Source organism: Mustelus asterias, chromosome 3 (assembly GCF_964213995.1).
Source record: "Mustelus asterias chromosome 3, sMusAst1.hap1.1, whole genome shotgun sequence".
Taxonomy (NCBI): domain Eukaryota; kingdom Metazoa; phylum Chordata; class Chondrichthyes; order Carcharhiniformes; family Triakidae; genus Mustelus; species Mustelus asterias.
Window position 1 is genome coordinate 99,823,061 of NC_135803.1, and position 16,874 is coordinate 99,839,934.

The following is a 16,874-nucleotide window of genomic DNA, read 5'->3' on the forward strand; positions in this document are numbered from 1 at the left end:
GTCCTTGCCTGAGATTACCGTTCAGCAGACCCAGTCCTGGGCCTGCCTTATAATAAGCTCAGGTAATGATTTCCAGTTGGGCAGGCCACTGCCAGTTACCAGAGGAACTCATACTCAGGGAGATCAATCAGTGATTCCCCACGGACCTCATGGGGATTATCACACCCCTCCACCCCACCCCCCCCCAAGTCGTCTGAGGGTTCCCCCTCGCTCCCATGATGATAGAACCCGCTCCGCCTCTTTGCCCGTGGCCTCATCTCCATCACTTGTAGGATTTGGCCAGTGAGTGTGTAATGGATAGGTGAACACCTTTTCCACTAAAAGCATCAAAGAGCCACTATAGGGGGCTCATCCTCGGTGGTGACCTTTATCTTGGTGTCCGTGCCTCTGTCTCCACGTCTGAGCCAGAGCCTTCATCGTCCGGATGACTGGCTCTTGAGTTTTTAGAGGGTAGAGTCGTCCCCGCCCCCACAGACTGATGTGAAGGATGCTGATGGTGGCGTATCCATAGAAACAGTTGTCTCTACAGGGGGCTCCCTATAACGGAGGTGGTCTATGTGCTTCTTTGAGGTCTCTTACATGGTTTTTACCATGTAAGAGACCGGCCCAGTTTTCTCAAGAATAAATCCTGGAATCCATGGAGCCCCGTTGCCAAAATTCCTCATGTGGGCCATATCTTCCAGTTTGAAATCTCTATCCAGTCTGTGACCACCACAGCCTCTTTTCTGGGCTTCTTGTTTTAACTCGATGTTGACGGCCAAATTTGGGAATGTCAGGCTAAGCCTAGTTTGCCCATCAATAGCTCCACTGGGGCGATTCCCATCATCATATGTGGCATAGTCCTATAGGAAAAGGAAACATGCATGCCTTATTTCCAGGGAACCGATGGTTTGTTTCTTCATGCCATTTTGAATGTCTGGACTGCCCGCTCAGCTAGGCTGTTTGAGGATAGGTGGTACAGTGCCATGAGGATGTGCCTTATTCCATTCATACTCATGAAGGTCTGAAACTCCCTGCTGGTAAATGGGCCCCATTGTCTGTCACAAGAACCTCAGGTATACTGTGCATACTAAACCATTGATGGAAAACGGGAGTATTTCCTGCTCGTTTTTGGGCATACTTACCAGAGCAAATCTCCGACACTGAGCATTGCAGAGAGTCTCAGCATGATTCACTCCGGAAAGTAGGGGGCGGGGCCTATTCCCACCTGAGAGGCCGGCATCACAGTGCTGAGCAGGCCACTGCGCTTGTGCATATCTGTCAGTGAGGAGATTGGTACATACGTAGTGGCCCCTCATTGCCGGCCTCCGGATCGCTGGCCTCTGATCACTGGCGTTCCCTGTAACTTCCCTGATTGCCAGCCTTCCCTACACCTCCCCCCTCCCCCCACCAGCCCCGATCAATGGCCTACCGGACCACCACTGATGTCCCTCCAGCTAGCCTCGATCCCTTCCCTCAGCTTGAGCAGTACAGTGGGCCGGGAGAACCCCAGCCTATATCTTTCTTTAAATAAGGGGACCAAGACTGCTTACAGTACTCCAGATGTGGTCTCATCAGGACCTTGTACAGTTGCAGCAAGACTTCCCTACTCTTAAACTCCAACCCCCTTAAAATAAGGGTCAACGTTCCATTTGCTTTCTTGATTACCTGCTGCACCTGTGCGCTAGCTTTCTATGTTTTGAGCACAGGTACTCCCAAGTCTCTTTGAGTTGCAACTTTCTGCTGTTTTTATCAATTTAAATAATACTCTGTTCTTTTGTTCTCCCTTCCAAAATGAACAACTTCACATTTTCCCACAGTATATCCATTTGCCCACATATGTAACCTATCAATATCTCAGTTGTCCACATTGGCCAGAGTTTACTTCTGTGTTGCCTGCCAGTTGAAACAGCAGTCTGTGGTTACAGCCTAGAAAGGTGATGTTAACTTTGTTATGCCCACAATGGGAGGAGTGCGCAGTTTATCTAGCCCTACTACTCCACAGGTCATAGCATTAGTTTAAAAGTTTACTTTACTCACCAAAATAGTCAATTGCTTACCACTGGCACAGAGAAAGAAAGAGACTTTAATCAGGCTTCTTTCAATAATTGATTTACTATAAAACAAACTTGCAAGAATTGGTTAACACAATTGTAATTTGGAAATATCCCTAGCACACATACACACAAACAAACAAAGAACGCAATAGTAGCCTCTGCAGAGGTGGCCAGTTAAAAAAAACTTTATAAGGAAAGGATAGAGTTCACAGAGGTTTGACACCGTTGATCTGGAGATCCCTCTGAGGTTGAGCTACTGATTTGGTGTGGAGGAAAATATAGAGCTGGATCAATTCTTCTCATCTCAGCTTTACAGGTTTTCAAACACATCATGTGAGTAACACTCATGTGAGGATTCTCTGGCCACAGGTTGAAAACCACACACAGAATCTCAGGCATGACAGGGAGAGAGCCAGTTAGATTAACCTCCTCAGCATAGTCCCCAAGAAAAGACTAAGTTCAAAACCAGCAAGCTCAGAACCAAAAGCTTGTCTGTCATGTGATTTCCAGTAAATTACTTACCTTTGCTTTTTTCCATTTTTTTTCCCTCATCAATTAAAGAAGTTGCAGTTCAAATCATACAAACAGCTCTTCTTCCACAAGTACCATGCTGGCCAGGTCATTTCTTGATAAAGGCATTGTTGCTCCAACCCCAGAATTTATGTTCTTTTATTTTAAAAGTCCAAATAATGCAATACCCTTCCAAATTTTAAAAGAAAAACCTAGATCATTAAGTTATAGTTTTCCCAATAACCTGTGCAGTGAGGTCATGTGACCTTACTTCACCACAACATTGTCAACGAAGGATGTTTATCCAGTGTCTGGAAATTGGCTCCATATCCTGGACTGATAATATCTCAGCCATTATGGGTTGAAGGAGGTGCTATTTTCTGAGTGCCTGGTGTTCGGAAAGTGTCTGGATGAGATTTCCTGGCTCTTCCTATCAGCAGGATCTTCTGGTGGCATCGAAGGTGACCTGTTGTGGTGAACTCCCTAGTGGCAGGGCAGGCGAGCCATGCAAAACATCGTAGACTTCAGTGGGACCAGAAGATCCTGCCAACAGTCAATGGCGAGCCACCTCCGCCGTGAGAAAACACGCTACCGGGATGGGGGGGCGGGGTGTGGGGGGTGGGGGGGTGGGGGGGAGAGACATGATACAGGGGGAGGGGGGCCGTATCCTGGCCATTGTCTCCACAGGCTCACCAATTCCACAGACAAGCTTGGCTTATCAAATGCAAATGGCTCCCTTTGAAGTTGGTCTGTGTAGTTCTGGGTGGTCTGTTAGAAGCTCCACAGACATAACAAAATGGGACATTTCCGAAATGTGAAAAGTGAATTATTTTGTTCTGGTGCCTACAGACAGAGAGTCAGCTTCTCAATTGACTTCATTCAACAGAAAAGTCCAGTTTAAAAATAAGAAGGAGCAATTAGGATAAAAATATTTATCTCTGGAGTGACACTTGAAACCACAACCTTCCCACTGAGAGACAAGAGTGCGATCCATTGAGCCATGTTCAATGCTGTCAGTTGATTTATTGTGAGCTGGAAGCTAACTAGTACAAAATATTCAAGTATTTGAAGAAGCCACATGCAAGTCATAGGAATAATCAGGACCAGAGAAGTTACTTTGACCCATCTGACCAACATTATCATTTATTTTACTCAAATGTTTCTTTCACCATTAAAAAAAGATCAAATTTTGAATTTACTGACACTATCCAGAAGTGCTGAGAGAAACATATTTTAGTGAGGAGCCAAAGCATTAGTAGAGAAATGGTTTTGGGGAAATTGATGGTGTCCAGTGCAAGTGAGGCTCGGAACAGGGAGATTCTACAGTTGAACGCGTGGCTAAAGGACTGGTGCAAGAGGGAGGGTTTTAAATTCATAGATAACTGGGAAATCTTCAAGTCAGGATGGCAACTGTACAGAAAGGATGGGTTACACCTTAACTGGAAGGGAGCAAATATCCTGGCTGGGAGTTTTGCTAGAGTGTTTCGGCAGGATTTAAACTAGTGTGGCAGGGGGGTGGGGAACAAAACAGTAGGTCAGTAAATACTGAGGCTGGGGTTGACCTGGGGGCCAGGGCAAGGCTAGCTAAGAAGAGGAGCACTCTGGAGGAGGATGACCTGAGTGGGCCTGGAGGTCTGGAGTGCATCAGCTTCAATGCGAGGAGCGTAACGGGTAAAACAGACAAACTTAGGGCATTAATGCTTATGCGGAATTTGGATGTGGTTGCGGTGACGGAAACTTGGTTAAAAGAAGGACAGGACTGGCAGCTGAATATTCCGGGGTATAAGTGTTTTAGGCGAGACAGAGGAGGGGCTAAAAAAGGTGGGGGAGTAGCGATATTAGTTAAGGAGCATATTACCGCGGTGCAGAGGGTAGACATCTTAGAGGGGTCATGTACTGAGTCGCTGTGGGTGGAACTCAGAAACAGGAAGGGTGCAGTCACTATGCTGGGGGTGTACTACAGACCACCCAACAGCCCATGGGAAGTGGAGGAAAGGATATGTCAGGAGATTCTGGATAGGTGCAGAAAAAATAGGGTTGTTGTAGTGGGGGACTTTAATTTCCCTGGCACAGACTGGAAAGTGCTTAGAGCTGGGGGTCCGGACGGGGATGAATTTGTAAAATGCGTACTGGAAGGTTCTTTGGAACAATATGTAGATAGCCCGACTAGAGAGGGGGCTATACTGGACCTAGTTCTGGGAAATGAGCCCGGTCAGGTCGTCAAAGTTTCGGTAGGGGAACATGTGGCAAATAGTGACCACAACTCTGTTAACTTTAGGATAGTAATGGACAAGGATGAGTGCTGTCCTACGGGCAGGGTGCTAAATTGGGGGAAGGCTAACTATAGCCGGATTAGGCAGGAATTGGTGGATGTTGATTGGGAGAGGATGTTCGTGGGTAAGTCCGCATCTGGCATGTGGGAGTCTTTTAAGGAACTATTGAAAAGGCTGCAGGATAGGCATGTGCCTGTAAAAAGGAAAGATAGGAAAGGTAGGATTCGAGAGCCATGGATAACCAGGGAAATTGAGGATCTGATTAAAATGAAAAGGGAGGTGTACGTTAAGTCCAGGCAACTGAAAACAGATGGAGCTCTGGAGGAATACAGAGAGAGTAGGAAAGAACTCAAACGGGGAGTTAGTAGGGCAAAAAGAGGTCACGAAATGTTCTTGGCAGGCAGGATTAAGGAGAATCCTAACGCATTCTATTCATACGTTAGGAACAAAAGAGTTGTCAGGGAGAAAATCGGACCTCTCAGGGACAAAGGAGGGGAATTATGCTTAGAACCCAAGGGAATAGGGGAGATCCTAAATGAATACTTTGCATCGGTATTCACGAAGGAGAGGGGCGTGTTAACCGGGAGTGTCTCGGAGGGAGATGTTGACCCGTTAGAGAAAATCTCCATTACAAGAGAGGAAGTGTTAGGTTTTTTAGGGAACATTAAAACTGACAAAGCCCCAGGGCCTGATGGCATCTATCCTCGACTGCTCAGGGAGACGAGAGATGAAATTGCTGGGCCTCTGACGGAAATCTTTGTCGCTTCTTTGGACACGTGTGAGGTCCCTGAGGATTGGAGGATAGCGAATGTGGTCCCGTTGTTTAAGAAGGGTAGCAGGGATAACCCAGGAAATTATAGGCCGGTGAGCTTGACGTCCGTGGTAGGGAAGTTGTTGGAGAGGATTCTTAGAGACAGGATGTATGTGCATTTAGAACGGAACAATTGCATTAGTGACAGACAGCATGGTTTTGTAAGAGAGGGGTCGTGCCTTACAAATTTGGTGGAGTTTTTTGAGGAAGTGACAAAAACGGTTGATGAAGGAAGGGCCGTGGATGTCGTCTATATGGATTTCAGTAAGGCATTTGACAAAGTCCCACATGGCAGGTTGGTTAAGAAGGTTAAGGCTCATGGGATACAAGGAGAAGTGGCTAGATGGGTGGAGAACTGGCTTGGCCATAGGAGACAGAGGGTAGCGGTCGAAGGGTCTTTTTCCAGCTGGAGGTCTGTGACCAGTGGTGTTCCGCAGGGCTCTGTACTGGGACCTCTGCTATTTGTGATATATATATAAATGATTTGGAAGAAGGTGTAACTGGTGTAATCAGCAAGTTTGCGGATGACACGAAGATGGCTGGACTTGTGGATAGCGAAGAGCATTGTCGGGCAATACAGCAGGATATAGATAGGCTGGAAAATTGGGCGGAGTTTAAAATTGGAGTTTAATCCGGATAAATGCGAAGTGATGCATTTTGGAAGAAATAATGTAGGGAGGAGTTATACAATAAATGGCAGAGTCATCAGGAGTATAGAAACACAGAGGGACCTAGGTGTGCAAGTCCACAAATCCTTGAAGGTGGCAACACAGGTGGAGAAGGTGGTGAAGAAGGCATATGGTATGCTTGCCTTTATAGGACGGGGTATATAGTATAAAAGCTGGAGTCTGATGATGCAGCTGTATAGAACGCTGGTTAGGCCACATTTGGAGTACTGCGTCCAGTTCTGGTCGCCACACTACCAGAAGGACGTGGAGGCGTTAGAGAGAGTGCAGAGAAGGTTTACCAGGATGTTGCCTGGTATGGAGGGTCTTAGCTATGAGGAGAGATTGGGTAAACTGGGGTTGTTCTCCCTGGAAAGACGAAGAATGAGGGGAGATCTAATAGAGGTGTACAAGATTATGAAGGGGATAGATAGGGTGAACGGTGGGAAGCTTTTTCCCAGGTCAGAGGTGACAATCACGAGGGGTCACGGGCTCAAGGTGAGAGGGGCGAAGTATAACTCAGATATCAGAGGGATGTTTGTTACACAGAGGGTGGTGGGGGCCTGGAATGCGCTGCCAAGTAGGGTGGTGGAGGCAGGCACGCTGACATCGTTTAAGACTTACCTGGATAGAAACATGAGTAGCCTGGGAATGGAGGGATACAAACGATTGGTCTAGTTGGACCAAGGAGCGGCACAGGCTTGGAGGGCCGAAGGGCCTGTTTCCTGTGCTGTACTGTTCTTTGTTCTTTGTTCTTTGATTGAAGGTGAATAAATCGCCGGGTCCTGATAATCTTCATCCCAGAGTACTTAAGGAAGTGGCGCTGGAAATAATAGATCCATTGGTGGTTATTTTCCAAAATTCTTTGGACTCTGGAATAGTTCCCACACATTGGAGGGTAGCTAATGTAAGCCCATTATTCAAAACGGGAGGCAGAGAGAAAACAGAGAAATATAGACCAGTGAGCCTAACATTGGTACTGGGGAAGTTGCTAGAGTCTATTATCAAGGATTTCATAACTCGGCATTTGGAAGGCAGTGGTATAATCAGACAAAGTCAGCATGGATTTACAAAAGGGAAATCATGTTTGACGAATCTATTGGAATTCTTTGAGGATGTAACTAGTAGAGTTGACTGAGGAGAACCAGTGGATGTGGTTTATTTAGACTTTCAGAAGGCTTTCGACAAGGTCTCACATAACAGACTACTATGTAAAGTTAAAGCACATGGGATTGAGGCTAATTTCTTGAGATGGATAGAAAGCTGATTAACAGATAGGAAGCAAAGAGTTGGCATAAATGGGTCTTTTTCTGATTGGCAATCAAAGATTAGTGGGATTCCGCAGGAATTTGTATTAGGACCCCAACTGTTCACATTCTATATTAATGATTTGGAAGAGGGAACTGAATGTATTATCTTCATGCTTGCAGGTGATACAAAGTTGGGTGGGAGGGTGAGCTGTGAGGAGGATGCAGAGATGCTTCAGCGTGATTTGGACAGGCTGAGTGTGTGGGCATGTGCATGGCAGATGCAGTATAATGTGGATAAATGTGAGGTTATCCACTTTGGTAGCAATAATAGGAAGACAGGTTATTACTTGAATGGGTGTAAATTGAGAGAGGTGGATCCTCAATGAGATCTTGAGTCCCCATGCATCAGTCAGTGAAAGTAAGTGCACAGGTACAGCAGGCAGTAAAGAAGGCAAATGGTATGTTGGCATTCATAGCGAGAGGATTTGAGTATAGGAATATGGATGTTTTGCTGCAATTGGTGAGGCCACACCTGGAGTATTGTGTGCAGTTTTGGTGTTCTTATCTGAGGAAGGATGTCTGCTATAAAGGGAGTGCAGCGAAGGTTTACCAGCTGATTCCTGGGATGGCAGGTCTGTCATATGGGGAGAGACTAAGTCGGTTAGAATTATGTTAACTGGAGTTTCGAAGAGTGAAAGGGGATCTCATAAAAACTTATAAAATTCTAACAGGGTTGGATAGGGTAGATGCAGAAAGAATGTTCTCAATGGTGGGTGAGTCCAGAACTGGTGTCATAGTTTGAGGATAAGGGGTAAACCTTTTATTACTGAGGTGAGGAGAAATTTCTTCATCCAGAATGTGGTGAATGTGTGGAATTCACTACCACCGAATGTAGTTGAGGCCAAAACGTTGTCTGATTTCAAGAAGAAATTAGTTATAGCTCTTGGGGCTAAAGGGATCAAGGAATATGAGGGGGAAGGGGGAATCAGGATATTGAATTCGATGATCTGCTGTGATCAAAATAAATGGTGGAGCAGGTTTGAAGGGCCGAATGGCCTACTCCTGCTTCCAGTTTCGATGTTTCTATGAAATTGTTGAATTCAGTGTTGAGTCTGGAAGGCTATAAAGTTCCTAATTGAAAGATGAGTTGCTGGTCCTCGAGTTTATGTTGGGCGTCGAGGAACAATGTAGGTGGCCAAGGACAGAGAAGTCAGAGTGGGACTGAGAAGGAGAATTAAAATGGCAGGTGGCCAGAAACTCAAGGTCACATGGGTTGATTGAACCTATTTTCAATTAGGTTCCGCAACCTAATCGTCCAGTCTGTGCTTAGACCTCCAATGTAGTGGAGAGCACATCCTGAGCAATGAATACAGTATACTAAACTGAAATTCATTGCATCAGTTTCTACTCTGTAAATGTTGGCTTAGCCTAAATTTAACGACTAGACATGACTTGCAGCAAATTGCTTGCCAGAGAATATGTGGACGCTCAGCCTTGACCTTCTGCTTCTCAGAAGGCAGAAAATTACAACTTTTCACATTTACAGTATGCAGGTTAAACTATTTATTCAGGTTTATTTACAGATAAATTTATGAACAGAAGCAGGGATTTGGCAAGATGCTATTCAATACAATGTTTAACGAGAGATTTTCAATTGGTCCGTAGGGGTTTAAAATGCCATTTTATCAGCATTCTAACAGGCTCTTTTGAATGAAATGGATGATTGTTTTTCTTTTATCCTTCATGCTTCAGATGAAACTTTGTACACAGAATATATAAAATATTTGTTTGCTGCAGTAATGCCAGAAAAGAACATGAGCAGTCACCCCTGGGATATATAATCCATAGACCAGTTTAATATAAAATCACTTCTTATGAGCAGAGGTCCTTCATGCGTACTATTGCTTTGATAAGGAATTCCAGAGTCTAAATATTCTGATGATTCTCTGTTATGAAATATAGTGAAAAATAAATGTTGGGTCACTTCTTGAACTAAATTATTTAAAGCTAAAATTGTTAAGGTTATAAAGGATTCTGTTCAGCTGCTGTCTGTTAATCAAAAACCCACTGGGTCTGGAAGAGGGTAATATTCTTTATATGTAATTCTCTATATATTCTCAGCAGATTTATCCCTTTTCCTTTAGATTTTAACTTCTAAGGTTTCAGCTTTAAGAATAATATATTTTACATCATAGTCCATACTAATTAATTGATTGATATAGAAACAGTGATGAGTGCTTCACTATCAAGTGATGTTCCAATGCACATTGCCCACATGCCTTCTTGATTCCACTGATGCTGACAATTCAAAGACCTAAACAGAATGAACCATAGAACCATAGAAAATTACAGCTCAGAAACAGACATCTCTTCAAATTTGAAAACAAATCAGATTGAACAAAATTATGGCCTAGGGATTCGACAATCTTTCTGTGCTTGTCCGCAAATTCAAGAGCATGATTGGTCCTCATTCGCCTTCTTGCTCGCTGTTATGTATGTTGGGGTAAGGGAACAGGTCAGGTGGGTGTGGGTGTGGGGTGACCTACCTGAGAATTGCCCTGCAAGAGCAGTTGTAGTTTAGAGTGTGGAGGTAATAAGACTGCAATAAATAACTGACGCCAGGTTCCAGGGTGGTTCTCTGGGAGATATTAATAAGCTGTGGGTCTGGAGTCACATGTATACCAGGCCAGGTAAGGGCAGTAGATGTCCTGCCCTAAAGGGCAGTATTGAACCAGATGGGATTTTATGACAATCATCAATGGTTTCATGGTCATCATTAGACTTTTCATTCCAGATTTTTGTTGAATACAATTTCCACCATCTACCATGGCGGGATTCGGACCCGGGTCGCCATAGCATTACCCTGGTCTCTGGATCAGTAGTTCAGCGACAATACCACACATCACCATCACCCCATATCTTTTCCCTTTTTGTAACTGCCTGTGACAATGAGAGTGTGTTTGGTGAAGACGGAGTGACCACCCAGTCAGTGGAAATGGGGTCAGGTAGCAGCATATCCAGTCAGAAGCATGACTGCGACCCAGTTAGAGGTGCCTGTCAGTCACTGCTGACTCCAGCAAAGCCTCTCGAATGACCCCATACAGGAGGCATTTATATATCCATTTTTTCTTTCTCTCTCTTTCCTCAGATGCTACCAGGCCTGCTGAGTGTTTCCAGTACTTTCTGTCTTTATTTCAGATTTCCAGCATCCTCAGAGTTCTACACTTCGCCAAACCACTGGTCTGTGTTCAGTGCTGATTCCCAATAAGTGAGGGAGACATTCCAATCCTGTGGACAGGACAGCGAAGAGTCACGAGGCTGTTCCAGAGACTCAAGGGTTTGAGAAAAGACTTGAAGAGCCTTGAGCTTTTCAAAGTGGAAATGAGACAGCTTATAAGAGATTATCATTTTAGAGAAGTACATTGGCATGGAAGACGTTAATTCAGAAAATTATTTTCAATTAAGCAGAGGCTCCCTTCCCTAACTCTCCCACTTTACTTTTGTGATACTTGGCCAGTTTTATTGTTATTTTTGCTTGTCCATAAAGCACCTTGCGACCTTCTCAACTTTCACACACTGATTTTAATTAGAAGCTCTTATCGGGATGATGTGGTGGTGAAGATGGGACAGCATTTCATGTCCAGATAATATAAACACTTCAGCTATGCTGCTCTACCACACCCTCATCTATTTCTGTTGCATGAACAAGACTTACTGAGCATTTTCCACACCCATTCTCCAGTTAATATAGCAAGCTTAGCACATTTCATTTCCATACTCTTGTGCTTTATCCACTGGCTCCTGCAAACTGAATCACACTTTATTCCCACTTGGAACATTAATTGCTTTTAAGCTAAAAGGTTTCCTGATATCTATTTTTTATTTATCATTTCATAGATTTGGCTAGGCCAGATTTTGTTGTGCACCCCAATTTTCCCTTAAACTGAATGCCTTGCTAGGCTATTTCAGAGGGCAGTTAAAGAGCCAGCCCCATTGCTGTGGTTCTGGATACGCGTGCAGGTCAGATTTATTTATTTATTTATTATTAGTGTCACAAGTAGGCTTACATTAATACTGCAATGAAGTTACTGTGAAAATCCCCTAGTCGCATTAGTGAACCAGATAAAATTTTACAGCAATCAATGATAGTTTCATGGTCACCGTTACTGAGACAAGCTTTATGATTCAGATTTGAATCTGATTGAATCTGAATTCCACCAGCTGCTGTGGTTGAATTTGAACCCGAGTCCCTCAGAGCATTAGCCTGAGTCTCTGAATTACTAGTTTAGTGATATTACCACTTCACCACCACCTCCACTGGGGAGGGGAAGGTTAGTAGATTAACTTTAACAAATTGTAACTACACGGAGGAGTGGGTACAATCTTGATGCGCCATCTCTAGCTGTGGTAGCGTGGCCCCTTTAAGGGAGCAATCCCTGAGGGCCACATGATCGGACAGCCCCTGTGGAGTGTTGAGGTCGGAAGCTGAGCCAATCGAGTACAAGGGCGTGTATTCCGGGTTAGGGAGGATCCTCAGTTGGAGCCAGGGAGGAGTGGATTATAGTCACCTAGTTATTCTGCCTGACCCTTGCTTGTAAATAACTATTTATCAGTGGCAATTACTTTGAGCCACATTGGGTCGCCCTCATTTTATTACGTTGGCAACGAGGAAAAAAACTTTCAAAGTTGTCAGGGATTGCAGTGTGCAGCTAGAGGGGGAGGAGACTTGAGCATCGAGAATAAGAAGAAGCAAGGTACATACTCATATTAAAATTCTTCTGATTAGAAAGATTGAACCATTTGAACCTGAAGTGGAAAACTGGGGATAGCATATTGAAAGACTGCATTACTTATTTGTAGCAAATGAAATAACAGCTGGAGAAAAGCAAAAGGTGATTTTGCTCTGTGGCCCAGAAACTTACCAATTAGTGAAAATATTAACATCGCATGATGCTCCAAACATGAAATCCTTTGACCAGATTGTTGTCATTTCAACCCCGGACCCTCAATCACCATGGTGAGATACAAACTTCATTCAGCAATCCAGGAGCCAGGGGAGACAGTCTCAGGTTTCAAGGCCAGATTGAGAAGGTTAGCAGAGCACTGTGAATTCAGCCTAGCTCTGGGAGAAATGTTAAGAGACCGTTTGGTCTGTGGTATAAACAACCTTATCATATAGAAGAAGTTATTGGCTAAGACCAAAATCTTTAGAAGAAGCTGCAGAGTTGGCCCAGGGACTTTTTCCCCTCTCCACAGTGTGTTTCACAGCAGCGGGAGGCAGCATGCTACTCACTTCTGGCAGGATCTTATGGTCCTGCCCTTGTCAATGGGGTTTCCCATTGAACGCACCCCTCACCACCGGGAAACCCGTAGCGGGGGTATGCTATTGGTGGGACCGTAAGATCTGACCAGAGTGAACGGCAGCAAGATTATAGCGAATGTGCAATAGGAAGGGTCACTTATATGTGTGGTGCAAAGTGAAGCAGTCAGGGCAGAATGCACAAAAAGAAACCACAATGATTAGTTTAACTCCTTTAAAAAAATGAAATGAGGAGCCCGACAAGGGACCTGAGTTGTTTACCCTGAAACATGTCCAACTAATTAAAATATCCCCTACAGAGGTAGCTTTGATGGTAAATGGCAGACATTTTAAAGTGGAAGTCGCTATAGAGAAGCAGGCATTTTGTTAGCTTCAAAAAGACCTCCTTGAGATTGAGTGAGTCAGGAGCCATATTGTCTACACATATAGGAGAGACTTTGCAGACCCTAGGAGAAGCAACAGTCACCATGTCCTACAAGAATCAAACTCATAGCTACCTGTCTTGGTAATTAAACGTCATCGACCTTGCTTAATGGATTGTAATTGGCTCAAGCAGATAAAATTAAATTGGTTGGGAATATTAAACCTACGGGATGGAGGTTTTTAGGAGCTGCTGTGTAAATATTCCATGGTCTTCCAAAATTAACTAGGATGTATAAGGGGAGCTAAAATCAGGGGAATCCTGATGCAACGCCTACATTTTTTCCAGTACCCTAAGCACTTCATCAGAAGGTTGAAGTTGAGCTCGGAAGACTGGAAGATTTAGGTATTTTAAAGCCTGTTCAATTCTCCCAATGGGCTGCACCAAAAGTCCCTATCCTAAAAGCTGACCATACCGTAAGAATCTGTGGGGATTATAAACTAACAGTTAATAGAGGAGCTCAGATAGACAGATGCCCCATTCATAGAACTGAGGACCACTATGCCAAACTGGCTGAGAGTTTAAAGGTAGATCTCAATCACACCTACCAGCAACTGGAGTTGGATGAAGATTCACAGAGGTTGGTTACCATCAACATTCACAAAGGTTTATACCAGTTTACACATTTACCTTTTGGAGTCTCATCAGCCTGCTCCATTTTCCATCGTATGATGGAAAGTTTATTACAAGGCATCCTGAATATGGTGGTTTATCTCGATCTAACTACAGGAGTCACACAAGGGCATGTGAGTAGGGTGGTGAAAAAGGCATATGGGACACCTGCCTTTATCAATCGAGGCATAGATTACAAAAGCAGGATAGTCATGTTGGAGTTGTATAGAACTTTGATGAGGCCACAGCTAGAGCACTGTGTGCAGTTCTGGTCATCACATTATCGGAAGGATGTGATTGCATTGGAGGGGGTGCAGAGGAGATTCACCAGGATGCTACCTGGGATGGAACATTTAAGTTATAAAGAGAGTTTGGATACAGTTGGGTTGTTTTCGTTGGAGCAGAGAAGACTGAGGGGCGATCTGATTGAGGTGTACAAGATTATGAAGGGCAGAGTGGATAGGGAGCAGCTGTTCTCTTAATTGAAGGGTCAGTCACAGGGTGGCGGGGGGGGGGGGGGGGGGGGCGGTGGGGGGGGCGGTGGTGGGGAGGGACATAGGTTCAAGGTGAGGGACAGAAGATTTAGGGGTGATGTGAGGAAAAACATTTTTACCCAGAGAGTTGCGACAGTTATAATATATAATATATATAATATATATTATAACACATATATAATACGCCACTACATAAATTTACCAGTCTCATGCCAACAACCATCATGTAACTGAAACAAGTGGAATAGCAGAGGTGGCAATTCAATAGGTTTCCAAAAGTGAGTGTTAGGCCACTCCAACCTAGTTTTATTTGAGGTTACATTTTGAATACTTTTTATTACGGTGTTTTGAATAACGATAGGCCTTCATGTTCAATAGAACTCATCAAGTGTGCAATTATGATGTTCATGCTTAAAAGTGTATTGTGACAGTTTGGTTTGCACTGCCAAGGAGGGGCTAGAGGTGGGTTGCCTCACATCCTTTAAAAAGTACCTAGATGAGCACTTGGCACATCATAACATTCAAGGCTATAGGCCAAGTGCTGGTAAATGGGATTAGATGGGACTTCAAGTGTTTCTCACGTGTCAATGCAGACTTGATGGGCCAAAGGGCCTCTTCTGCACTGTTTGATTCTATAATTCTATGAAAGGTCATTGCAAAGAATAAAGCCTAATATTGTAGGGGGTAATATATTAACCTGGATTGAAGGTTGGCTGGTTGACAGAAAACAGAGAGCATGCATAAATGGGTCTTTGTCTGATTGGCAGGATGTGTTCAGTAAAGTCCCACAGGAGTCTGTGCTAGGGCCCCAACCTTTCACAATGAGGGGAGTGAAGGCATGCTAGCTAAATTTGCAGACAGCAGAAATCTAGATAGAAAAGCATGTTATGAAGACAGAGTTTGCAGTTGGATATGTTGAATGTGTCACACATGCTCAAGAATAACCTGGTCAGAGATGCCCAATTTGGATTTCGCCAGGGTTGCTCAGCTCCTGACTTCATTACAGGCTTGGTTCAAGCAGATTGTGGCATCAAGGAGCCCTCGCAAAACTGGAATCATTGGGCATCAGGGCCAACTCTCTGCTGGTTGGAGTCATGCCTGGTACATAGGAAGATCGTTGTGGTTGTGGGGGGTCAGTCATCTCAGCTCCACGACATCTCTGCAGGAGTCCCTCAGGGTAGTGTCCTAGGCCCAACCATTTTCAGCTGCTTCATCAATGACCTTCCCTCCATCATAAGGTCAGAAATGGGGATGTTCGCCGATGAATGCACAATGTTCAGCAGCATTTGCGACTCCTCAGATACTGAAGAGGTCCATGTTCAAATGCAACAAAATCTGACCAGTATCCAGGCTTGGGCTGACAAGTGGCAAGTAACATTTGCACCACACAAATGTCAGGCCAGGCAATGACCATCACCAATAAGAAACAGTTGAACCAGTGCCCCTTGACATTCAGTGGTATTACCATCACTGAATCTCCCACTGTCAACATCTTTGGTGTTACCATTGACCAGAAACTCAACTGGACTTGCCACATAAACACAGTAGCTACAGGAGCAGGTCAGAGGCTAGAATACTGTGGCGAGTAACTCACCTCCTGACTCTCCTAAGCCTATTCACCATCTACAAGGCTCAAGTCAGGAATGTGATGGAATACTCCCCACTTGCCTGGATGGGTGCAGCTCCAATAGCACTCAAGAAGCTAGACACCATCCAGGACAAATAAGCCCGCTTGATTGGCACCACATCCATAAACATCCACTTCCTCCACCACCGACCCTCAGTAGCAGCAATGTATACTATCTACAAGAAGCACTACAGCAATTCACCAAAGATCCTTAGACAGCACCTTCCAAACCCACGACCACTTCTATCTAGAAGAACAAAGGCAGCAGATACATGGGAACATCACCACCTACAAGTCCCTCTCCAAGCCACTGACCGTCCTGACTTAGTCATAGAGTCATAGAGGTTTACAGCATGGAAACAGGCCCTTCGGCCCAACTTGTCCATGCCGTCCTTTTTTTTTAAACCCCTAAGCTAATCCCAATTGCCTGCATTTGGCCCATATCCCTCTATACCCATCTTACCCATGTAACTGTCTAAATGCTTTTTAAAAGATGAAGTTGTACCTGCCTCTACTATTACCTCTGGCAGCTTGTTCCAGGCACTCACCACCCTTTGTGTGAAAAAACTGCCCCTCTGGACACTTTTGTATCTCTCCCCTCTCACCTTAAACCTATGCCCTCTAGTTTTAGACTCCCCTACCTTTGGGAAAAGAGATTGACTATCTAGCTGATCTGTGCCCCTCATTATTTTATAGACCTCTATAAGATCACCCCTCAGCCTCTTACGCTCCAGAGAAAGAAGTCCCAGTCTATCAAGCCTCTCCTTATAATTTGGAAATACATCACCGTTCCTTCACTGTCACTGAGTCAGAATCTTGGAATTCCCTCCCTAACAGCATTGTGGGTCAACAGAC

At 44.5% G+C, this 16,874-nt stretch overlaps 1 long non-coding RNA gene across 1 annotated transcript in view; it reads right to left on the minus strand.

Annotated features, from left to right (window-relative positions):
• Nucleotides 1-16,874, minus strand: part of LOC144491503 (uncharacterized) — a 279,152-nt gene that overhangs the window by 227,755 nt on the left and 34,523 nt on the right. The window lies entirely within an intron of this gene.